The 27,262-nt window shown below is 43.5% G+C and overlaps 1 protein-coding gene across 1 annotated transcript in view; it reads right to left on the bottom strand.

Annotated features, from left to right (window-relative positions):
• LOC115160863 (R3H domain-containing protein 1-like) overlaps nt 1–27,262 on the bottom strand; it is a 69,744-nt gene that overhangs the window by 25,716 nt on the left and 16,766 nt on the right. The window contains 1 exon segment of the mRNA XM_029711348.1: nt 757–1,012. The gene's annotated coding sequence lies outside the window, so the exon portion shown is untranslated.

Genomic DNA, 27,262 nt, shown 5'->3' on the forward strand with positions numbered 1-27,262 from the left:
TAACAGATCAATGAAGTTTCCTCAATGACAAATCACCCAATATTATAGCCAACTGTGTAATAATGCATCATTGTAAACCCTTAACCTCTCCCCCTTTCCCTACACCCCTCCCTCGATCTAAATTGATGAAAACCATGTCCCTGAGAGTGTGAGCAGCACCTGGCCCTCAGGAGAGCCCAGCCAGCTCAAAAGTGCTAATGAGAATCAGTGGCTTCTGAAGCGCTTCCATTAACACTTTAGAGGGTGAGATATGCTCTACTCCTGTGTGTGTGACGCTCCTCTACTCACAACGTGGTCCTGCCTGACAGTGCGTGTCTGGTGCCAGGGCGGACGTCAGCATGGCCAGATGGTGCAGCGAGCTGTGACTGCTCTGCCTGCCAGGCTGCCTGCCTTGCAGGGAGAAAGACACGGTGGTGGTGACACTCCCATATGCGGGATTGTAGACGCTGTAGCTAGCAGCACTGAGGCCTCCAGGGATGCCGATCTTCCTTATCGTGAAAACGGGAGAAGCAATCTCCCTGTGTTATCTCCTATCTGGCAACCTGTCACCACACTGGCATCCTATTCTCTCCCACCCAGTCTCTCTGGCTGTCACTGCCCGCTCTACCCTGCCTATCCAGTCTGCCATCTCTAGTCTGAAATGGACTGCCTCTTTAATGCTTTGTCCTGAGACATGGGCTGTGACTATTACTGCAGAGGATGTAATGTCTGTGATGCGAGTGATGTCTGATTGTGTGTGTGTGTGTGTGTATTTACCGGCTGTGGTGCTTGGCCTGCAGGTCAGTGGTAGCGCCAAAGAGAAGGGCGAGACCCACTGAGGCGGGGTCCCTCTGCGTGCTGCTGCCGTTGGTGTCTGGGTGGTGCTGGACCAGTTGGTGGCTGAGGCTCTGGCTTGTGTGGAGCTGGGTCGTGCTGGAAGCCCTGAGGAAGAGGCCCATGTCCCCGTCACCAGCACTGGGTCCGGCAAGCAACAGCGCTGGCCTCCGACAAGGCTCTCATGCCCCTCAGTGACCTGTGGAGAGAGACAGGTGGAGGGAGGAAGAGAGAATGGTTTGTTAGCATGTGTATTCACTGGTGATTTATGTATTTAAATGTAAACTCATCTTTAACATATTTGTAAAACAGGGTGTTGAATTTATCACGTGCATACACACTCACACAGAGTAGGAGTGATACTAAAACAATCATTTTGAATCAACTTTATTTGGCTGACCGAATGGCCACTGTCTAGCTGAGAAGACGCGGATTCGTTGCTTCTCTGATTATTTTCTCTCCTGTGGTTGGAGGCCAAACTGCAGGGCAGGAGGCTGTCACAGAGAGCTAACGTTTCCATTTCTCAGCTCCCTCAGAGCTCCACCACGCTCTAACCCCGCTAAACTCTGCTCTCTTCTGGGTTAAGAAGCTGTGTGGAGGAAGTCCCAGTCAGAGGGGTCAGCCAGGAGGTCAAGTGGATTTCCAGCTCACTCCATAATCCAGTTAACAATGGCTCCAACTCACCTCTTAGCCCTACGGAGCCCCAGGTAACCGGGCACTGATTCACCTCGTAGAGGTTGCCATGGGCACCAAGAAGCATGGCGTCATGGTAGCTAGTTCCTCCTAAAACTGGTCCCTCTCTTCAGTCCAGTTTACTGAACAGTTATCTGATCTGCTCTACACTGGCCAGGATAACTCTGTTGGTGCTTCTCAATTCACATTTTTTTGCAGAATTGAGCGGTGTAAATACCAGTCCAAATAGAGGCCTGAGATCATAGGGACGTGTTGACTTGAGAATGGCACCTGACTGACAACGTAGCACATTTATCAGGCTAATGGAGATGGCGCAGAGCTGAAGCAGGGGCTGCTGCATTATTTAATCTTCCGATGGCCTCGCCTGATTGGGATTCATGAGATCTGTAGCCCAGGGCTGGTGGGGGGCTGTCAGTAGAGAGGACAGGTGTGTGCACGTGTCTGGTTGGCTTTTAGTGTCTCACACACACACACACACACGGCCACACAAATGCTTGTCAACACACACACACACACACACCCCCGTCTGTCGGTGTGCTGCAGCCTCCTGTCTGTCAACAGGGCGTGTGGTGTCTGTCACAAGTCCCTCTGCTCCGTCTCTTTCCCCAGGCCTCCTGCTGTCTGGGCTGCCTGCCCTGTGCTTTTTGGGAGTGACAGCCTGCCATAAGCCCTCCACATCTCAACTATGCGAGCTGCGCTGTGGGGGTCACAGGGACCAGACGTCGGCGAGGGGCTGAACGAGATACTCTGCATATTTTCCCACCTCTTCTCTAGGCGGACTCACACTCAAGGACAATTATGCTTTTAATGCGACCAGACAAGAGCAGTTCTGCAATTCATGAGAGCTCAGTAGTTCACCAATCCCCCCCACCGCCCTACCACCCCTCCTGTTTTTTCCGCAGCACATCCGGCGTCAGGAGAGCAAGGACGCCCATGCCTGGCCAACCTTTTCCCTCCCACGCCCCCACTCTGGAGTGGCCACAGATGGAGGCTCCCCCGGGCAGAGAGAAGGAGAGCAGGGTTGGTTGGTGGTGGAGGGCTAGTGGTAGAGAGGAGAGTACAGTACCGTCTCTTCTAGTGGGAGGACCAGTGCTGCCTGACTGAGGCCCCATGAGGATCAATCTCCATTACACAAGTTCGTGGTGCGGTGAAACATCTAAGAAGCAGGTCTTTCTTGACCCTGGACAATGAGCCTTGTAGTCACATGACTCTTCAGGAACTTCTGGTCTCAGTAGAATTTTCGGTGTCTGTTTTCTACGGCAAATGCTTGTTCTCCTCACAAGTTGACTTGGTTCACATAAATGTATTTGTGGATGACAGATGGAGAATATTAGAGGCAAAGGGCATTTTTATTTTCCTCTGAGACAGAAAATCTGCAAAAGGTCCAATTCATGGAGCTCTCTTCTTCCTCCAGGGGCTTTTATTTTGTTACTTTTCCTTCTTTCCTCTTCAATGGGGGGGGGGGGGGTCCGTGTCCACATTTCGCACTAATTGGCCAGGGTGTTCTAGCCGAGCGGCTAGCCGGAGCCAGACAGAGACAGCACCGGCCATCTCTTCTCCTCACAGTTGACTCGAGGAATGCTTAGGTGGTTAGGGCTTTACATCGAGCTGCTCAACCAACTGTGGCCGACCAGTGAGCAGAGGGAAAACTAAGAGTACAAATAAGGGTGGAAGTGGCGAGTTTGTGAGTGATTGTAACGTGTGTTTGTGTGTGTGCATGCCTCTCTCTTTCCGATCAGTCATCCAGTCGGCAAATGGATCTTGGGAGATACAAATGAGATCTGTGTTGTGTCAACGAGTGACAGCTAAGAGTGGAAAAGGTATTGATTTTGTCAGGCTGGATAAATAAGCTGTTTGCTGCTTCTTCATCCCTGCTGTGTACAAAACAAGAGGCAGGGTAGCATCCCAAATGGCACCTTACTCCTATATAGTGCACTACTTCTGACGAGGGCCTGTCCAAAGTAGCGCACTATATAGGGAACAGGGTGCCATTTGGGACTCATGCAGGGAGGTGTCCTATAGACTTAAATAGTGAGGAAGCATGGCACGAACATGGGCAGGAGGACAGGAAAGCGGGAGCAGTCCGCTACGGTCGATCTGCAAGTTGACACCGTAATAAACCACAGAGACAAATGGACTGATCTGTCTGTGACAGTCCAATCATGTGTTAACTAACCATGAACATACACAATTTTAGTTTCCAGAATATAAACTAGGTAAACAGCATTTCCTTCGTATGAAAGCATGTGACTCACCAAAAATAATTCTACCCTTTATCTGTGGGGAAAGCATTTATGGCAATGCAACAAGTACCATTTTTTGGGGTCAAGAATAAAATAGTCAATTTATGTAATTCTGCAAGATTAGAATCCTTCGTGATATTGAAATAAGAACTGAGGGAGATGAAAACTTTAATTAAATTCCTTCCTTTCAACCTTTGTTATCTTTTAAGCACATAGACCTGGAGAGTTTCTCTCTTTTTTTACCACCCACACACACAGGGGGATGGCGTCCTTATTAATAATCCCCATCAGCACTGGGTGAACTATTTTTTCATAGCCAATTATATTTACGGATGATTGACAGTTGGCTGGCGTCAGAACAGAATATAATTTGCAAGGGGGGGTGCTCTGAAGCCTGCCACTACTGTGCCTTAACCACACACACACACACACACACACACACACACACACACACACACACACACAAACTTAAAAAACACAAAATGAAAAGAAAAATACCACAGTGATGCCAACTCCGTAACTGCCCCTTTTTGCTCCCACCGTGCCCCCTTCCCTTACATACAGCACCATCTGAAATATGTCATTCCCTGGCTTCAGTTTGGAACTGCGCCAAGAAGTACACTGTTCCATTGACGGACTCTAAGATTCCGGTTGAAGGCTCAAAAGACAGTCCACCTCTAGCCCCAGGGTGCTTTCTTTAATGACGCTCTCTGAGTTACGGGAGATTTTTTTTAAATGCCCCCGAGGCGGGAGGTTCAACTCTCAGACCCCAGTGGTGCTGTTCATTTCCATCTGCTTAAACACAAAGCCGTGATCAAAAGCAGAGTCTTGCCGGCCAAAGTTTTTTTTTTATGAATGCAGGAATAAAAGAAGTCTATATCAATGTCCGAGCCAGGGCTATCAAAAATGAGATGGGAGAATTCCCAGTAGTGCGGGGCAATATGGACAAAAATCCATATCACCATAAATGTAATGAAATTATCACGATAACGATACATTGAACGATACGTTTAACATTAATGTGCACCAATTACTTTTTATTATATTACCCTTAAAACTACTACTACTACTTTAAATGTGTCTATCATCGTCCCGTTAGCAATAGCCCATTTTAGCAGACTTATTTTATTTCAAACTTCACATACCTCTAGTAAAGGCTACTTATCGTTCTTATTGATATCAGTAAAAATGTCCTCGATAAATGGTCGGTATTGATACATTTTGATTGATCGTCCCAGCTCTAATTCACCGTACATAGAACTACACTAATCACTTCAATAGCAAATCACAATATCCACTATCCATCATCTCATCCAGCAGAGAGAGGAGACATGGTGAATCTCTCACCTGCTGTGTGAGTTTCCTAACAGATGGGCCAGGTGACTTCAGGGCTGCCGTCAGAGGTGAGGCTACCTCTAGCTTCCTTTCAATTACCAACGGGGAAGAAAGAGAAAGAATGAATGAAACATATAAGGGAAGGAAGGATAAGGATCAAAATCCTGGTGCAGTTTTTTTCCTTTGCTGGACGGCAGCAGCCGCCACTCAGCACACAAAGGAGCGCTACTTTCCACTAATGAGGACTTCCTGCGGAGGTTAGAGCTCAGTGCGCCGGGCTCCGCTCCCTCCCCGGCTACATCCATATAGCAATTACACCACTTAATTGCCTTCATGAGCCAGATATTCCCCTGCCTTTTGCCCCAATCATAATGCAATTACGCCAGGTTTCTGGGCAATGTTAAACGCCATCTCTGGAGTGCATCTCTGGGGCATTGTGGCTTGCAGTAGCACTGGGTCCCGTTATGTTATTAATTTCAACCCCCTCTTAGAGTGAGGCTGGAGGAGACTGAACTGAATCATTAGCCAGACTCTGAAAATGACCCTCGTCGCCTCGCTCCGGCCGTCTGGGAGTGTGATGGGAGCCAAAGCTCACTGATGGCAAGTGACATTTGGGCTAGGCATCAAATTAGAATCCTTCACTTGGTCCCCTTCATTAGATGTACGATTAGTAGACATAAAAGGATATGAATTGAAGACGGGGGGAATTGATGAGAATGGCTGATGCAGAGTAGCCGTTAGGTGTGCGGTGCCAGTGGTGGTCTGACGGACTCCATTCCCATCGTAACCTTGTCCCACTTTACCAGAACTCTGATTGCCCCATTTAACAGAAATGAGATGCATAGTATTCAGGGAAAGTAAATACAAGTGGCCCCACTCTACCAATTACGGCACAGTTCGCGCACACTTAGCATAAAAATGATTTGCTAACAGTCCCCTAAGGTATCATATGGGGAAATGGAATAGGCGCAATTACCAGTGAACTATTAGCAAATAAAGCCAAGCTCGTAACGCTATAGAATAATCTATGACAGGGATAATAACTAATTCATCAGCCAGCCAGAGGACGATTGTTTCCTCAAACACACCTGGAGACACAGAAATGAGCATGAAAATGCTGACAGAGGCACAAGACAAAAACAGCAAGCCTCAACACTTCTAAATGGCTTATGAGCTGATTGAGCACTTATTAGCAGAATTGCAAAAAATTACAGAAGAAAAATAAGAAGCGCACTCCTACTAGACAACGTAATAATATTCAGAGTTGCAAAAGATCTGCATATTCCGCGCCCCATTAGACGCAACAACTTTTCCGGTGTGAAAAAAGCCCCCGTGTCACAAATTGACAACGCCATTGAAGGAGAGAGATGGAGACTGTCTTACTGTTGCATGCATTTCCCTCCTGGTCCAAGCATGGCACAGCGAGTAAGGTTTTAGAGAGGGACTGAGCAGCTTGGGTCCGAGTGCCGTGGTGCTATTCAGCACACATCAAAAGATCTCAGCAGGGGATCAAGCGCACCGCTTCCTTCCCCCTCTCTAACCTAAGGGAAAAAACCCTTTGGGAAAGAAACAACGTCGCAGCAGCGCAAATAACAATATTTTCAAAGGGGAAGTTAATGGGACTACGGCCAAAGACAACCTTGTTGCAAAAAGAAATCACAAAGCTCCAGACAGCTAATCATATTCCTCCTTTTCGTACGCAAAGCTTGTGAACTTCTAGAAAAGCCGCAGCATATCCCCGGCAAACTCTGCTCTCTCACTGCAAATTGCTGAATACTACAGCCACGCTCACAAACAGTCTCAGGTTTATTTCTCTATGTACAAAGACAAACGGAGACAAGACACTTACACAGGGTGCTCATATAATGGACATTGTTCTGGTAGGTACTTGCACCTCTCGAGAGGAGTGTGCACAGCACATATCACTCACCTGCCACATTGTAGCCACCATTATTTCCATTGGTCAGGGGTTTAGTTTCCATAGTACCAGAGGCTGCATTGGCTGTGAAAGTTGCTGCTCGGAGAATTGTCCCCGAGACAGCCCCCTTCTTCCGCCCTTCCTTTCTTCCTTCCTCTCTTCGCGACGCTCGCTCGCTCTGTCTGTCTGTCTGTGCCGGGCTGCCTAAGTGCCAGAGCCCATGGTTGGGTTGAGACTCTCACTCCGAAGCCTCGGAGACAGAGCCAAATCAACGACTGGGCTGGATGATGTCAGAGCTGGGCTCAGCCACTCAGGTGGCTCGGCTGAGCTCGCGGCACGTCACTGGCTAAATTGAGCTCTTTATTAGCGATACAGCCCGAGCCCACGGCGTTGAGAGGAGCCATGGGATGTTTACCTACCTCACCCATCCCTCCCCCTTCATAACCAACCACCCCCCCGCAATAAAATCACACCCAACCAGAGAGTGTGTGTGGGTGTTTGTGTAGGAGTGAGTGTGTGGGAAAGGTGGGGGTATGTTGGACCACAGTATATGCCTTACAGAGAAATAGTGTAGAGGTAGTGCGATGTGAAGAAAGATTGAGAGAATTCTACTGTCTAGGTGTATTTGATTAATTGACTGTAGCAGTCAATTAAGGGGGAGAAACATCTCATTTGAATAAAGGTTTTGACCATCTCTTCTGCAAGTCTTTTAGTGAACAAAACGTGTTTATAAAGAGATAGTTACTACAAGATAAAATATTTTATTATTCATCAGCGATGAAGAATTGTTCATCAAGGAATGCTTGGCCTAATCAACCAAATAGGACAACATACAGATGCTCAGGCCTACCCATGGCTGCGCCCCTGCCCAGTCATGTGAAATCCAAAGAATAGGGCCTAATTAATTAATTTAAATGGACATATTTCCTTATATGAACTGTAACGCAGTAAAATCATTTAAATTGTTGCCTATTGCGGTTACATTTTTGTTCAGTATAGTTCTGTACGATGGCGAGTGGTGGGGGTCGATAAACCAGGACGATTCTCCAACTTTTAAATCTCCAGTTAGGGAACATTTTGGCTTCACAGTAGACTGCAACGGCGATGGAAAGAGTGGGTATGTTGCCACTTCTCAATGAGAATAGCCTACGCAGCTGCCAACACCTCAAACATGTTGACACATTTACACCAACATGTACATTGTACCTCAATTACCTCAACTAACCGGTGCCCCGGCACATTGACTCTGTACCGGTACCCCCTGTATATAGCCCCGCTATTGTTATTTACTGCTATTTTCTTAAAACTGCATTGTTGGTTAAGGGCTTGTAAGTAAGCATTTCTGTTGTATTCGGCGCATGTGGCGGCAGGTAGCCTAGTGGTTAGAGCGTTGGACTAGTAACCGAAAGATTGCAAGATTTAATCTGACAAGGTAAAATAAATCTGTTGTTCCGCCCATGAACAAGGCAGTTAAACCCACTGTTCCTCGGCCATCATTGAAAATAAGAATGTGTTCTTAACTGACTTGCCTAGTTAAATAAAGGTAAAATAAAAAACATTTTTAAAAATGTGATTTCAGTATTCCTACCAGCCGAGCAAGACGGAAAGGCAAAGGGCTGCTTTGCAGCGGATTCTGACCAGGCCAAAGAAATAACAAGAGCGATAGTTATGTTTATAACTGGGGATATGCGCCCATTCTCAGTGGTTGAGAAGAATAACGGGTTTCAGCACATCGTGAAAGTGCTATAGCTACGTTATTAACTTCGCCCTCTCCAACCCATTTGAGAAAACGGTTAGTACCAGCTCTATATAAGCAAGCTAAAGCCAAAGTTGTCAATGAACTGGCCAATGCATCCTGTGTTGCGATTACAACAGATGGAAGGAGCTCAAGGGCTACAGAGATAGCCCATCACATTACCTCGGAGTGGGAAATTAGAAGTACCGCGCTACAGATATCGGTGCGCATGTTTTTCTCTTTGTAAGAAAACATGGCATAGCCCTATACAATGTCCAAGCCATTTTTACATATTGATTTCATACACATAATGCACTGTGTTTTAGTGTTGCAGAGTAATCGTGTTTTCATTTCAGAAAATACAAAGTGTTGGTATTCCTGGTAGTGCTCTCATTAGGCATTATATGACTCATGATCATATATGGAATCAGGAATTCCAACACTTTGTATTTTCTGAAATAAACAAAACTTAACTACAGTACCAAAACTGAACAGTGACCGCAAAACCGCAATACTACTGAACATACCTTACATACCTACTAAACAAGTAATTAAAATCTGGATGGTATTAAAATAAACAATGGCATTTCTCTCAAGGATAGGGCACAGGCAGCGAAATCCTTTCTTACCCCTCTGCCATTGATCTACGTGGGGTCCTCACAACCCCCTCGGGCAAACACACCGACACCTAAAAAAACATCCAATAAACAATTACTGCAGATGCGTGCGGCACCATGCCTCTACTGTAAACAAATGTGATTCTCACACCTTCAGAATTATACAGTTCTAGCAGGGAATGAATGCTTACTTCCTCCATCCTCCCCCAATAATATACTACAGATGCCTGTCAAGCAACCATCAGGAGTCTGTGTTCATTAAATGTGTTTACATTATACTGCAACGACGTGGGGAGTTGAGCCCAAAGAAATGGTGTTTGGCAATAACAGACGCGTTGAATGCCTCAGTAAGAAGCAGATGAGAAAGTTGGAGACAATTGGAGGGAGAGGGAAAGTTAGTAAAAAAAAATATAACCAAGTGTTTGTTTTTGCAAGCATTTCCCTGAAACCTTGTTGCATTATCCCTGGCAGGCTCGAGTCCTAGATTAAAACATGTCCCTGGGCGTCCCTGACAATATTCATATTTGATGATAGCTCCTGAAACGATTGAAACTGCAAGTGCACACACCTTCCCTAAGCTGTAGGAAAAATATAATTTGACTATGGCTTAAATTATCTTGAAAGATAAATTCCGCTGAAAGAGAGAAGAGGCTACTCCTGTATATCCAACCCATTAGACTTTACTCTGTAGTTGAAGAAAACTGCACCCCTGAAACCTGTGCGGACAAACAACTATTTCAGAGAAATAATGACATAAGGTCTAATTAACTAAATTGGTCAAAGATACTTTTTTTTAAGCATCACACCATTGAGCTGGAAAGTTTCACCGTCACCTCTGGGTGGACGACTATAAGTGGAGGTGCGAGGGACGTGATAGCAGGCAGGCTGGGGATATAGTTGTCATCGCTCTTGAGTGCTAGAGCAGGTCTGGTTGGGCGAACTGTGACAAGCTCACAGGGCTATTTGCATACACACCAACAGGCTACACAGTACACACACAAGCTATACGCTTGCGCACACACAGGCACACACACTCACAGCATGGTGCGGTGGTGAAGCAAACATCTAGGCACACAGGTGCTGGTGCCCTCAGCATTTCATACTTCACCAGTGATTGGAAGAAATTGAGTTACACATTGCAATTTTATTTTTGCCAATATTATAATGATACTTTTGACTCAAATGTTTTGCTAGGTAGCATTGACTAGAGCTAGTCGGCTGTACTTGCGGCAAAACTCCGGTATTTTTCATCCTATAGCTTGTTTACCATCTTTTTAAATATTGAGAAAACATGTTTTCAGCACTTATTTCCTCATGCTCTCTCGTGTTTCTGTAGCCGACATATAGTGAGCAATATGTTTGTAATATCAAATCGCAATACATATAGAATTTCAACCCACATCGCTTTGGCACCTAAGAATTGTGATATCGTATTATGAGTATCTGGCAATTCCCACCCCTTCAGCTGAATAGATTGGTTAACAAAATACCTCTGGAATATATCTGGAAGATAAAATCCACCCGGTGCACTACACTACACTACACACCCCTGGCGAATAAGGTAGTTCCTTTCGCCGCTGTAATGGGAGAATATTCACTCATACTAATTAACTGAATGCATTGCAAAGCAAGCTGGGGAGGAAATGGATTCAGATTAGGGCTGGCGATATTACCAAAATATCATATTATAAAATGTCTCACTTTTGACGGTATTTTATGTTTGTTTTTGAATAATAAAAGTTATACATTTGCTTTATGAGTAGCGCTTGTCCTTAGGGTGGCAACACATACATTCTAAGTGATTTCAAAATGGGGCTTTCTATTCTGATAGTTTTATACTGTTCAATTAAACTTCAACCAAAAATATTTTTCAGCATTATCAATTTCCTGCACTCATTTCAGACCACACTGCAACGTAGGGCTGTACTGGTGGGCAAAATATCGAGACCTTATTTTAACTAAATATTGCAATTTGACTTATGATTTACATCAAAACACTTAAGTGAGAACTGTTGGAATCATGGAAATAGAACGATTATTCTAATAAGTGGGCACCACCAAACGTGAGATTAGCATTAGCGGCTTACCTAATTTGGCCACAAACTAGCTGTTTATAGACAGTAAGAAACAAACAGTGTAATTATAGAATGCTTGTGGATTTAAATTAAGAAGCAAAGTGGAAACAGCATTGTCGTCATCATCATGTTGCATGTGCTGCATTGACCATGCAGACTGAACGCAGGTGTTCTCGCGGTCGAGTAACAACTGCGATCCTTGAGCTTGAGTGACAGGGGACGGGCTAGGTCTGTGTGGAAAGCGGCAGGGAGAGGAGAGAGACGACTCAAGTAGCAAAGTAAACTATAAAAATGGACGTTACACACGGCGGAGTAGCGCATCACACTTAAACAAACCAAACATTGAAATAAGGTTATAGAAGGTAAAGTAAAAACCTAAACCGGTCCTTGCATCAATACCGGTATATAGTCAAAAATTGTATACCTCCCAGCCCTAATTCAGATTAGCACTGATTTGGTTCAAACTGACAAGTGTGGTAGTGGTGGTGGAGACAATGTATTTACAAAGAGCAACCAACCCATGAGTGACTAATTATAGTAGTGCAATACATACTGCAGTCAATTTAACATGAGGAACATACAGGTAACTGCCAAATTAAAGGAAACGCCAAGATAAAGTGTCTTAATAGGGCACTGGGCCTCCATGAGCCAGAACAGCATGAATGCACTTTGGCATAAATTCTACAAGTGTCTGCAACTCTATTGGAGGGATGGGACACCATTTTTTCAAACAAGAAATTACATAATTTTATGTTTTGTTGATGGTGGTGGATGGGGGCATTGTCATCCTATGCAGGGATAGCCATGGGAGCCAAATTAATAGCCAAAATAATGGCCTGCTGTAAGGGTGGATGGTAGGCCCCTTACTTAATCTGGTGAGCAAGGAGAGGCAGGAAGCAGAAGATCCCGTGCAAGGTATTTATTTAAGGCTCTTGGAGCAGGTGCAGGTATTTACCAAATCTATAAATCATCCAACAAGATGGTGGACCAGGCTCAAAAGTAAATAATAAACTGAAACTAGTCAAATGAATATAAAGACGGAAGATCAAACAACTCTACAATAACAGTTGAGATACTATAACCTGTACGATACAGAAATATATATATAGAATACTTTTAAAGAGCTGGACTAGAGCAGAAACTCTCCCCCCCAATTAGTAATGGAGTGTCCCTTCTTAATGAGCAGACCGTGGCCACCTGCGCCTTTGGTGGCCACGCCAAACATTTGTAGAGACAGATCTCACACACAAAAATGTGTAAGTAATGCTTCAGACTAGCAACATAAAGTTTATTACTTATCTCATTTAAAGTTTTGAAATTATTTAGACTAGATAAAAACACATGTAACACACTTAACCAAAACGAATGTTTGGTGAGGTGACCAAGCAATTATATCACCATGTATACTGTGAAATGGGACTAGTGAGGAAGCACAACTAGCTTGCTCACACCTGCCCAACATTTTTATACATGGCTATAAGCATGATGAGATGTTAATTGCTTAATTAACCACATCTATGTTTAAGTAACTGCTTTCAGCATACTTTGTATTAGAGGTCGACCGATTATGATTTTTCAGCGCCGATACCGATTATTGGAGGACCAAACAAAGCCGATACCGATTAATCGGACGATTTTTTTGAAATGCTTTTGTAATAATGACAATTACATCAATACTGAATGAACACTTATTTTAACTTAATATAATACATCAATAAAATCAATTTAGCCTCAAATAATGAAACATGTTCAATTTGGTTTAAATAATGCAAAAACAAAGTGTTGGAGAAGAAAGTAAAAGCGCAATATGTGCCTTGTAAAAAAGCTAACGTTTAAGTTCCTTGCTCAGAACATGAGAACATATGAAAGCTGGTGATTCCTTTTAACATGAGTCTTCAATATTCCCAGGTAAGATGTTTTAGGTTGTAGTTATTATAGGACTATTTCGCTCTATACGATTTGTATTTCATATACCTTTGACTATTGGATGTTCTTATAGGCACTTTAGTATTGCCAGTGTAACACTATAGCTTCCGTCCCTCTCCTCGCTCCTACCTGGGCTCGAACCAGGAACAGATCGACAACAGCCACCCTCGAAGCAGCGTTACCCATGCAGAGCAAGGGAAACAACTACTCCAAGTCTCAGAGCGAGTGACGTTTGAAACGCTATTAGCGCGCACCCAGCTAACTAGCTAGCCATTTCACATCGGTTACACCAGCCTAATCTTGGGAGTTGACAGGCTTGAAGTCATAAACAGCGCAATGCATTGCGAAGGGCTGTTTGAATGAATGCTTACGAGCCTGCTGCTGCCTACCATTGCTCCGTCAGACTGCTCTATCAAATCATAGACTTAATTATAACATAATAACACACAGAAATACGAGCCTTAGGTCATTAACATGGTCGAATCCGGAAACTATCATCTCGAAAACAAAACGTTTTTCCTGTCAGTGAAATACAGAACCGTTCCGTATTTTATCTAACGGGTGGCATCCCTAAGTCTAAATATTCCTGTTACATTGCCCAACCTTCAATGTTATGTCATAATTACGTAAAATTCTGGCAAATTAGTTCGCAACGAGCCAGGCGGCCCAAACTGTTGCATGTACCCTGACTGCGTGCAATGAACGCAAAATGACACAATTTCACCTGGTTAATATTGCCTGCTAACCTGGATTTCTTTTAGCTAAATATGCAGGTTTAAAAATATATACTTCTGTGTATTGATTTTAAGAAAAGCATTGATGTTTATGGTTAGGTACAGTCGTGCAACGATTGTGCTTTTTTTGCAAATGCGCTTTTGTTAAATCATCCCCCGTTTGGCGACGTCGGCTGTCTTTGTTAGGAAGAAATAGTCTTCACAGTTCGCAACGAGCCAGGCGGCCCAAACTGCTGCATTTACCCTGACTCTGTTTGCAAGAGAAGTGACACATTTTCCCTAGTTAAAAGAAATTCATGTTAGCAGGCAATATTAACTAAATATGTAGGTTTAAAAATATATACTTGTGTATTGATTTTAAGAAAGGCATTGATGATTATGGTTGGAGCAACGTGTACCTCAGTGATTATATGCAACGCAGGACAGGCTAGATAAACTAGTAATATCATCAACCATGTGTAGTTAACTAGTGATTATGATTGATTAATTGTTTTTTATAAAGATAAGTTTAATGCTAGCTAGCAACTTGGCTTCTTACTGCATTCACGTAACAGGCAGGCTCCTTGTGGAGTGCAATGTAAAGCAGGTGGTTAGAACGTTGGACTAGTTAACCGTAAGGTTGCTAGATTGAATCCCCGAGCTGACAAGGTAAAAATCTGTCGTTCTGCCCCTGAACAAGGCAGTTAACCCACCGTTCCTAGGCCGTCATTGAAAATAAGAATGTGTTCTTAACTGACTTGCCTAGTTAAATAAAGGTCTAAAAAAAAAAAAAATAGGCCAAATCGGCATCCAAAAATACCGATTTCCGATTGTTATGAAAACTTGAAATCGGCCCTAATTAAAATCGGCCATTCCGATTAAATCGGTCGACCCCTGCTTTTCTAACCCTTATTTATTCAAGGGTTTCCATTATTGAGGCTGTTACCTGTACATGTAGCGGTAACCTATATGAGAAAAATACGGCCTACAAGGCGACGGCTCCGTCACGTATACTCACTCCCTCTCTGGCGCTCGAGGTCACCAGGCTGCTCATTATTACGCACACCTGTCACCATCGTTACGCGCACCAGCGCCTCATCAGACTCCATCACGTACTAGATAGATATCACTCCCTTTGGTTATTTCCCTAGGCGTTATGGTTTCTGTTTCAGTGTTTCATGCCTGTACGCTACTCGTGTTTCTTGTTTTGTTCCTTGTGTTATTTATTATTAACGTCACTCCTTGTACTTGCTTCCCGACTCCCAGCGTACACGTTACAGGCACTTCGGCTGTGTCTGACAAAGTTACTTGAGGTCAAATCCTTGCTTTCGTTCTTGTTTCTATCAATTCTTTTCAAATCTCATTTTGGGAGTAAAACACAGATGGAAGAAGCAAGGATTTGACGCCGGCAAGTAAGGTTTTCAGACACAGCCTTGGAGTTGACCAGAGAGACAGTAAGTGGAGTTGACCAGAGAGACAATAAGTGGATGAGAGAGACAAAACAAATGCCATTTCTTCATCCAGGCTCCACCATCTAATTGCCCCTCGCCTTCTTTCTCCCATATGAAAATTATCCCCTCTCTGTTATTCAATTAGAAAGAACACATGTCACGGGCAACTCAGCGTTGGCAAATTATAACCCTTCTGACCATAAATCAGAAGTAGCGTCACTGCACTGCTAATTACAGACACTCCAGAGGTTCGGAGAGTCAGCCACACCGTGCCACCCTACTTCAAAATAATTAATGGACGGACACTATGCACACTCACTGGTTCATCAAGATTCTAGAATCCCATGGAAAGAACAAGAACATTTGGGGGAAATAAATGGCTGGAAAATTGTGAGTCGTTTTTGACAGAGGGTCGCTTATAATGGCCAACAGTAACACAATCACAATGCTTCCTGGGCCCCGACCTGTCAACCCATTTCCCAAGATGTCAACAGTGACAACTGGGTGTTTTGAGGTCCAACAAAATAAATTGAATAATATTCAGGCGTGCATGCACGAGCGCACACACACACACACACACACAAAGTGATAGAAACCTAATCTCTCAAATGCCAACCCAATACTTAAATAGCAGACGTCTTGCCTTTTTGTAGTTAATAGATCCAATGTGAAACGTGATCAACTAGCATTGAAAAAGTTACTTGATTGTTCTCCAATTAAAAATCTTTCCCTAATCTCTGAATCACACCTGTAACATCAGTAGCTACAGTAGAATATGCATGCTTCGGAGGGAGGGGCAGGTAGCCTACACACACACACACACACACACACAGGCAAAGATGTTAGGCTGGCAGTCTCTGGAATAAGTTTGAGAGACAGTGAGGGCTTTGTTGCATTTTTTGTGGGACTGAAAAATCCAAGAATGTAAAAAAAGTTATTAACTGGTTCCCATGCTTTTAAAATCGCAGTGCTGTTCCGGAACAGTATAGTCCACTTTTGTTCTCGGTTCTGTTCCTCAAAAAAATATATTTTCCAGTTTTCGCTACTGTTCCCTGAACTTGTTCCAACCCCAGTGATTTACATTTTTGGAAATCTGTTCCAAAAAATATTCACATGCATAATAAAGATGTGATCATATACAAGTTGAAATTATTATGTTTTTGTCAAATACATCTGTTTGGGCTTCTTGCAGTCAACAAATTATTTGTATTTATGTTCCGGCCTCCTGACCATGCCCTCAAGAAAAGAAATAGTCCCACAGCTGAATCAAGTCGAGATTACCCTGGGTTATTGGCTCAGCGGGATCTATACATTTTTCTTTGATGGTCGTTCCAAGGCAAAATAGCTTGCATTACTTTGCAGTGATTTACAATGTTAAGAAGAGCATACCTTTTACCAACCAGACAAGAGTCAGATGCCAATGGCAGGGTTTTTCATGCCTATTTGTACAGTTATAAAACGCATTGTGTATATATTATATTACATTGCTCCCCACAGTGATATGCTGCTGGCCATTATTCTGTACACTTTCACAGTGAAAAGCCCAATCAAAAACAGCAAAGGGGTCTCATTGAAGTGACTAGATCAAAATCCTCCCAATTGACGTCAATCCAAATTACACAGGGGAGTGGGTCTTCAACATCAAGCCATTTTAAGTATGAGTTTTGGAATGAGGGGGTTCTTCTAAGCAATAAATGCACTTTAAGTGACTTGGCAGAGCTGAATGCGCTGGCTCAGCTTGGGAAAGGAGAGCAAACGGAGAGGCAGATCTAACAATGTTGTCACACCCACTATTCCCACTGTCTCCTTTTCACATAGATTTTGAGATTGAGCCATTAACAGATGGTATTCTCAATACAAAGCAGTAAAATCAAACGTTTTATCATTTGACTCCATCCAAAAGATTTAATGAGGACAGACCACCAGCCAACTATATTCCTGCCTGCCTTCTGTAGTTTAATAAGCTGTTCTCAGGTCCATTCTTCCCACTGCCCATGCAATGGATCCACCATCAGATGTGGAGGTTTGTGGCTGGCCTGGTCAGGTGGTGGAGGTTTGTGGGTTTATGAAAAGGAGGAGAGGAACCGGAGAAGGCGTGTCAGGGAGCCCTAATCTCCCTATAAAAAGGGTTTCAATATTAAACGACTGATAACACCTGCAGGCTATTCAGCACTGCAGTCTTCAGGCACATTGCACTCTGGATTTATGAGTATCAATTTCCACGTTTGGCAAAGATGGTTTCCCGGGAAAAGGGCAGAGAGCGAGAGGGTTCCTGAATAACTGAATGCTGAACAGCAGTATGTCCAATACGCACTCGACAGCCACCACTATGCACCCAAACTGTAACAAAGGATACTAAAGTAGCCCGTCACTCATGTCTTTCCAGCACTATAGCTGGAAAAACTGAGGAAAACTAATCTGTCAAATAATTATAGCTTGTCCTATGATTTCACAGTGCAGTTGTCTTTTTGATTCTTTCACATGCAAAAAATAAAACAGTCCCCGGCATTCAGCTTGGAAACACCTGGCACAGGGCTTGTGAGACAACACTTCCAAACCGCTCGACCAATTCATTTGCATAATAAAGAAAGCGTAATGGCAGCGTTTACTAATTAAGCCTCAAATTGCAATTTGCTCCCAAGAAAGAGGACGAGGGAGAAAAAATAAGAGGGAGGAGATAGAAGTGACAAATGCGTTTATTAAAAATTTTCCCCAAGGACATACTGATTCCTGCACCTTCTAGGAAGGCAAACATTTTTTTTTTTTAAATAAACTTTCTTATGGGGTCCCTTGGCGTGTATGGAGAGCCTTCCCTCTCTCCCGCTTTCTCTCCTCTCTCTCTCTCTCGTTCCCTGTTTCTCCCCCTCTCTAACGTGACAGCGCTCCTGTGGACATGGTTCTATCCTTAGAGCAGAGGCAGAAACCGGGGCTGCACAGACACTATAGGGTCCGCATACATGTCAGACGGTGACACGTCCTCACACCGTGAAATGCTTGTGCCGAACCGAGAGGACTGGTGGTGGTGGGGGGCAGCAGTGCGAGCACGTAATGTATTCTGACAGCCCAAACTAACGTTAGTGTACATTAGATTTCCAGTGTGCTCTAGCCAATAGAATAATATTGGTCTAAACTTTGTGATTGGCTGGGTCAATTCAGGCAGCTCGCAAATATTGCATGTCAACAACGGCATACAACTGCAAAGTTGTAAAATGCTTTAAACAATGAAAATTATGTGTTTGCAGAACACAGGTCTGGGGTGGTTTGTGATGGCAAACCGTGATCCTCAAATGACGACCTCTGGTACACATCTATTGATCTGAAGAGCACGATTTCCTCTGGGCTTTTTATAGGACACCGTGTTTCTTAGCAACCGTTACATCATTGTTGTTTTTTTCTTTACCCAAGCTGGCGGAGCAAAGCCCTAAAATGATTATGCGACTCCAGACAGTTTCCCAAGCCCAGACTTCATAAACAAACACAGCATATTAATGCAGGAGGCGACAGATCACTGCTCACATTTATTGATTCCCAGAGCGGCAGGCAGGCAGTACGATGCACATATCCAGATTGGCATCTTCACACACACACACACACACACACACAGTGCAGAGCGTCAGTCTCCTCCACAGTTGCTTAAGGTAATAATCTCCATGCAAAATCCCCCCCCCCAGTGATTGACCTTTTCTATTGCATAGGTATACAGAGCAGCAGAGAATCCACTCCAGGGAAAGGGCAACAGTGTTTGTAGAACAATATTAAACCCCTATAAGGACCAGACCGCAACGTTTCTCTACATCGCTCCTGCTCCATCCACAATCTGCAAATATGTGTGAGAAAAATTGCTAGGGGAGAAAAAACTAATTAGAAACACACGGGACAGATCCGTAGCAATTAGAGGGAAACTCGTCAGCTGTGAACCTCTACTTGCAACAGTGGCTCTGCAGCTCCGCTGTGCACAGATGACAGGGTGAGCTCTCAGAACAACTGACGCGCTGTCTGCCCGCCTGATCTCCCTCTATCCCCTTCTTCTCTGCTCTCTGGCGGCCCTGAGCGTCGGTGGAAAATATGCAGGACTAGGGACAACCTCAGAACATTTCTGTGGGGGGCGCTGAAGAAAGAGCGGATAAGCGGGGTTTCGCCAGGCATATGTTCTTCCTAGGTCAACCCTCGTCCTACTAGTCGACCTCTACCTTGATTTTACAGAACCAGGTGCTGGTGGACCCCCGCCTGGCTCGCAGACTGCAGGGAGAGGGAATAGAGGGAGGGAGAAACATCAAAGGGGAGGGTATCGTTCAAGCCCAGGCGAAGGACTACCAGACGGCAAAACAAAAATAGATTACCGTCTGGCGAGAGCAAAAGTTTACAAAAACAGGTTTCTTGGGTTTCCACCCTGGCTTTCAGTGCTTTATCGCTTGTATGTTGCACTTGCAAGCTTGCTTACAGGGAACTGAATGCAATAGAAATACCTGGCATTGTCCTCATGCTGTGTAGAATGATATACATCGCTAGCCAGCCATCGCGGGTTATTCCATAATTTTATAGCAATTTAATTGGTTCTGACAACGGACGACTCCGGATTTGGAGAGCATTCAAACAATGAGAAAGACTGATCAGAGTCAAATGGCTTAAAAGAGAGCACTTGGGTCACTGCAAAGGTGGATAGATGAAACTGCTGTCTGCCTGCCTCAAAGGAAAAGCTCCAACAAATCTTGAGTGTCAGGTATTTCACATTTAGGTGTTTTTTTGGGCAGGAGTACCGGCACCTAAAATGTTCTTCTGCTTGCGTTACTGCACCGCCTATAGAATATTAGCTCAAAATTATTGAGTTCCTGCAGACAAAATTTGTTCCTGTACATATTTCAGTCCAAGTCAAGCACTGGCCTAGACATGCATACACTATCAAATATAATTCATAGCAAGCAGTAGGGAGGGAGTGAGACAACGAAAGGTATATACACTACATGACGAAAAATATGTGGACACCTGCTCGTTGAACATCTCATTCAAAATCTATTGGCACTAATATGGAGTTGCTCCTATAACAGCCTCCACTATTTTGGGAAGGCATTCCACTAGATCAGTGGTTCCCAAACTTTCTATAGTCCCGTACCCCTTCAAACATTCAACCTCCAGCTGCGTACCCCCTCTAGCACCAGGGTCAGAGCAATCTCAAATGTTGGTTTATGCCATCATTGTAAGCCTGCCACAGAATGAGTGTGAGTTTGTCACAACCTGGCTCGTGGGAAGTGACAAAGAGCTCTTATAGGACCAGGACACAAATAATAATAATAATAATAATAATCCATCATTTTGCTCTTTATATAACCAGCTTACATATAAAACCTTATTTGTTAATCAAAAATTGTGAATAACTCACAAGTTAATGAGAAGGGTGTGCTTGAAAGGATGCACATAACTCTACAATGCTGGGTTGTATTGGAGAGTCTCAGTATAATACTAAGTCATTTTCCACACAGTCTCTGCATGCATTTCGTTTTCATGCTAGTGAGGGCTGAGAATCCACTCTCACATAGGTCCGTGGTTGCAAAGGGTATCAGTGTATTAACAGCCCGATTTGCCAAGGCAGAATACTTGGAGCGCAACCCGATCCAGAAATCTGGCAGCGGCTTCTGATTAAATTAAAATTTTCACAGAACCGCTTGTTGCAATTTCGATGAGGCTCTCTTGTTCAGATATCGGTAAGTGGACTGGAGGCAGGGCATGAAAGGTATAACGAATCCAGGTGTTTGTGTCATCCGTTTCGGGAGAGTACCTGCGTAATTGTGCACCCAGCTCACTCCGGTGCTTCGCTATATCACGTTTGACATTGTCCGTAAACTTGAGTTCATTTGCACACAAATAAATCATACAATGATGGAAAGACTTGTGTGTTGTCCTTGTTAATGCAGACAGAAGAGCTCCAACTTCTTAATCATAGCCTCAATTTTGTCCCGCACATTGAATATAGTTGCGAAGAGTGTCTGTAATCCTAGAGTCAGATTATTCAGGTGAGAAAAAACATCACCCAGATAGGCCAGTCGTGTGAGAAATTCGTCATCATGCAAGCGGTCAGACAAGTGAAAATTATGGTCAGTAAAGAAAACGAAGCTCATCTCTCAAAACAAAATGTGTCAATACTTTGCCCCTTGATAATCAGCGCACTTCTGTATGTTGTAAAAGCGTTACATGGTCGCTGCTCATATCGTTGCATAGTACAGAAAATATATGAGAGTTCAGGGGCCTTGCTTTAACAAAGTTAACCATTTTCACTGTAGTGTCCAACTTCTTTCAAGCTGTCAGGCATTCACTTGGCAGCAAGAGCCTCTCGGTGGATGCTGCAGTGTACCCAAGTGACCTCGGAGCAACTGCTTGCATGTGAGTTACCACTCCACTATGTCTCCCTGTCATGGCTTTTGCCATCAGTACAGATACCAACATAAGCAGCAGCTACGTTTGGCTACATACGGACCGTTAGTGGAATTCCCGCGAGAGAGTAACGGTTAATGTGATTGGATGTTAATTATTTGACTAGGCTACCTGTATTTGACATTGTGTTGTCATTTCGCTGAACACTAGATGGTTTAATTTTTATTTTTGGCAGTGAAACGAGGCAACTCAGGCGATAAAAAAACCTTGCGGGCTGCTGCAGCATTCTGTGGCACGTCATCTATTTGTCAGCCATTTTTTCTGTTAATGCAAGTTATTGCTAGTTTGACCACCAGAGGACATCTTTGAGAAGCATTTGATAGTCTTCCGAATTTGGCATTTTGGTATTTTATTAGGATCCCCATTAGCTGTCGCAAAAGCAGCAGCTACTCTTCCTGGGGTCCACACAAAACATAATACAGAATGACATAATACAGAACATCATTAGACAAGAACAGCTCAAGGACAGAACGAAATACATTTTTAAAAAGGCCCACGTAACCTACATATCAATGCATACACACAAACTATCTAGGTCAAATAGGGGCGAGGTGTTGTGCCACGAGGTGTTGCTTTATCGTTTTTTTGAAATCAGGTTTGCCGTTTATTTTAGCAATATGAGATGGAAGGAAGTTCCATGCAATAAGGGTTCTATATAATACTGTATGTGTTCGTGAATTTGTTTTGGATTTGAAACTATGAAAAGACCCCTGGTGGCATAAGTGTGTGTGTCAGAGCTGTGTGTAAATTGACTATACCAAACAATTTGGGATTTTAAACACAATGTTTCTTATAAAAGAAGAAGTGATGCAGTCAGTCTCTCCTCAACTCTTAGCCAAGAGAGACTGGCATGCATAGTATTTATATCAGCCCTCTGATTACAATTAAGAGCAAAACGTGCCACTCTGTTCTGGGCCTGGTCTTTCCTTGCAGCCCTGGACCACACAACTGGACAATAATCAAGATTAGACAAAACTAGAGCTTGCAGAACTTGCATTTTGGAGTGTGGTGTCAAAAAAGCAGAGCATCTCAGAATGTGTTAACTGACTTGCCTAGTTAAATAAAAGGTTACACTAAGAGCATAACATTTCTGCACCCTAATTTCTAATTCTTGTCTAACCAATACCCAAACGAAGATTAAGTGAAAATAAAAAACCAGTCCCCATGCTTGCCTCAGAGCAGCGCGAAACGGTGCTAAAATAGTTGTAGGCTTTTGCTTCTGATTTCAATATGCTCTTTAAATAAATAAGACCCACACCATTTTTAACAGCACATTAACTCAACACTTGTGAGACTCATTTCGCCTATGGTAGGCCTAGAGTTTATCAACAAAAAATGTTTTTCAATGATGTGACTCTCCGCCAATATTTACATTTAGAGGATTGGAGGACTCTAAATTAATATCTAAGGGGCATTTTCCGTTAGATATTCTCAGATATTCTCACAGATCCTAAGGGGCTTTTATAGAATTCTAAATTAATTAATAATAATAGCTTTGTTTAAAAATTAACAATATTTGAGATTTTGTTTTCATTTAACTTAGAGCGAGAAAAAGGCAATTCTTGAACATATGGTGAGACATTCGCACTCATTTGTAAATAAAGCCAGTTTGTTATTTAGAATTATTTATTTATTGAGAAACCTAACTTGATTATTTTGCAGACATCACTTGCTTATATTCATAAAGATGATAAAGGCAGTCTAATCTGCTAACATCACGGCATGACATCGCTCTAATTACAGTCAGAAGACAGTTGAAGAAACTAGCGTGGACTTATGGAAAGGCTCGGTAAGAAATGTTATTTTTATTTTATATTTTTTATTATCAGAACATTAACCGTGTGTTCGCTTTTGTACTGTTCTGTAGTTTCGACCCAATAATTAATCTGACAAACAAAGCATCAACCATGGCCCTTGAGCAATTTGCTCAAAATTGCTACAGAAAAAAAAGGAAGAAGATCAAGCAAGCCAAGTCACAAGCATCCACTCAAACTCAATGTGTGGGGGGAGTAATATCTCGCCAGGGACCAGGCCCATATTTGATTTTTGATGGTAAGTTTGGCTATTTAAAAAGCAAAAGGTACATAAAATATTGTAGCCTACACCTCACGGACTGTTATGTGTGCCACAATAATTCACTCTTGCCTCCTTTTTCAGGTATCATGGCTTGAGATTTCTTTGAGGAAGAAATCAAGAGATATGCTGGACCCTATGTCAGAGAAGTGTTTCTGGGTACACACAGTTTCTTTCAAGGTAGGATTACAGCAGTATTTTGTTACATTTAGGCCCATTTACATGTATAGTTCTATTATTGTACCTAATTTTGGCTGTTAGGCTAAATGTCTTTTTTTCTTCTCCAAATGCAGACAATGACCCAAAACATACTACCGCCCGGGTTTGCATTGCAAATGAGAGCATAAACTGGGTCAAGATGCCAGCAGGGACAGTAGACCTTTATGTTGTAAAATGAAGGTTAAATAAAAAACCTACAACACCTTCGGTAGGCCTACAGTATATATATATAAAAAAATATTTTTATATATATATATATATATATACTGCTCAAAAAAATGAAGGGAACACTTAAACAACACATCCTAGATCTGAATGAAAGAAATAATCTTATTAAATACTTTTATCTTTACATAGTTGAATGTGCTGACAACAAAAATCACACAAAAATAATCAATGGAAATCCAATTTATCAACCCATGGAGGTCTGGATTTGGAGTCACACTCAAAATTAAAGTGGAAAACCACACTACAGGCTGATCCAACTTTGATGTAATGTCCTTAAAACAAGTCAAAATTAGGCTCAGTAGTGTGTGTGGCCTCCACGTGCCTGTATGACCTCCCTACAACGCCTGGGCATGCTCCTGATGAGGTGACGGATGGTCTCCTGAGGGATCTCCTCCCAGACCTGGACTAAAGCATCCGCCAACTCCTGGACAGTCTGTGGTGCAACGTGGCGTTGGTGGATGGAGCGAGACATGATGTCCCAGATGTGCTCAATTGGATTCAGGTCTGGGGAACGGGCGGGCCAGTCCATAGCATCAATGCCTTCCTCTTGCAGGAACTGCTGACACACTCCAGCCACATGAGGTCTAGCATTGTCTTGCATTAGGAGGAACCCAGGGCCAACCGCACCAGCATATGGTCTCACAAGGGGTCTGAGGATCTCATCTCGGTACCTAATGGCAGTCAGGCTACCTCTGGCGAGCACATGGAGGGCTGTGCGGCCCCCCAAAGAAATGCCACCCCACACCATGACTGACCCACCGCCAAACCGGTCGTGCTGAAGTATGTTGCAGGCAGCAGAACGTTCTCCACGGCGTCTCCAGACTCTGTCATGTCTGTCACGTGTGTCACGTGCTCAGTGTGAACCTGCTTTCATCTGTGAAGAGCACAGGGCGCCGGTGGCGAATTTGCCAATCTTGGTGTTCTCTGGCAAATGCCAAACGTCCTGCACGGTGTTGGGCTGTAAGCACAACCCCCACCTGTGGACGTCGGGCCCTCATACCACCCTCATGGAGTCTGTTTCTGACTGTTTGAGCAGACACATGCACATTTGTGGCCTGCTGGAGGTCATTTTGCAGGGCTCTGGCAGTGCTTCTCCTGCTCCTCCTTGCACAAAGGCGGAGGTAGCGGTCCTGCTGCTGGGTTGTTACGCTCCTACGGCCTCCTCCACGTCTCCTGATGTACTGGCCTGTCTCCTGGTAGCGCCTCCATGCTCTGGACACTACGCAGACAGACACAGCAAACCTTCTTGCCACAGCTCGCATTGATGTGCCATCCTGGATGAGCTGCACTACCTGAGCCACTTGTGTGGGTTGTAGACTCCGTCTCATGCTACCACTAGAGTGAAAGCACCGCCAGCATTCAAAAGTGACCAAAACATCAGCCAGGAAGCATAGGAACTGAGAAGTGGTCTGTGGTCCCCACCTGCAGAACCATTCCTTTATTGGGGGTGTCTTGCTAATTGCCTATAATTTCCACCTGTTGTCTATTCCATTTGCACAACAGCATGTGAAATTTATTGTCAATCAGTGTTGCTTCCTAAGTGGACAGTTTGATTTCACAGAAGTGTGATTGACTTGAAGTTACATTGTGTTGTTTAAGTGTTCCCTTTATTTTTTTGAGCAGTGTATATAAATAATTCTCTCTACATGTAGGTCTCATGATTTAAACCCGATCGAACTCGTTTGGCATCAACTGAAAACATTCATCCGTAACTCTGCCAAGCCGACAGGCAAAGATGAACTGGTCAAAGCCATCAAGATGTTTTGGCTAGAGAAATTGACGATACAACAACGGAACAAATACATTGATCATCTCAGCAAGGTTTTACCTGTGGTCGTGGAGATGGGTGAAAGTGCGACTAAAATGTAGTTAATTAAACATCTGCATGTCTTTTTCTCGTTATTTTATTTTATTAACGAAAGCATAAAGATGTTGAAGAAATACTGTACTGCTGTTTTGAGTTTGAAATGTAACATTTTAGAGTACTTAAGCATCGAATAAATTACGAGTTGAGGGATTTTCACAACAGTAGCCGGGTTATAAAAAGTCTACTGTCCTGCTAATAGGAAACATTTGCATGATGGGTTACACCTGCTACAGTTGTGATGTCTTCACTATTATTCTACAATGTAGAAAATAGTAATCATATAGACAAATCCTGGAACGAGTAGGTGTGTCCAAACATTTGACTGGTACTTAATTCATTTGATTAATATCATGGTGTTTCTATTCCATGTAAAACGAAAAACCCTCTGGTGTCTGTTAGGATGGAACGGAAAATATGGCGCTGTACAATGTAAGGGTCAAAAGTACAGTACTGGGCAATTTAGCTAAAGAATCCCTGTGTCGTGTGGACGGGAGACCGGTTGCAATTGTAAGTAGGCCTAATAAAAAAATCTGGCTGAGGTAGGTTATTTTATATAGGTCTAGGCTCCGAAGAAAGACTCCAATTAAGCACTCTTGTTGTTTGTAAAGTCAAATTAAGATTATTGTTGCATAACAAGTTCGCTATATTTTCAACACCAGCCACTGTTCACCTCCTATTGATTGAGCAATGGTTGCCGCCAGTTGTTTTTTCAAATTAAACCTTTATTTATTTAACTAGGCAAGTCTGGTAAGAACAAATTCTTATTTAGAATGAAGGCTACCCCGGCCAAACACGGATAACGCTGGGCCAAATGTGCTTCGCCCTATGGCACTCCCAATCACGGTCAGATGTGATACAGCCTGAATTCGAACCAGGGACTGTAGTAAAGCCTCTTGCACCGAGATGCAGTGCCTTAGACCGCTGCTCCAC

This window comes from Salmo trutta, chromosome 24 (genome assembly GCF_901001165.1).
Source record: "Salmo trutta chromosome 24, fSalTru1.1, whole genome shotgun sequence".
Taxonomy (NCBI): Eukaryota; Metazoa; Chordata; class Actinopteri; order Salmoniformes; family Salmonidae; genus Salmo; species Salmo trutta.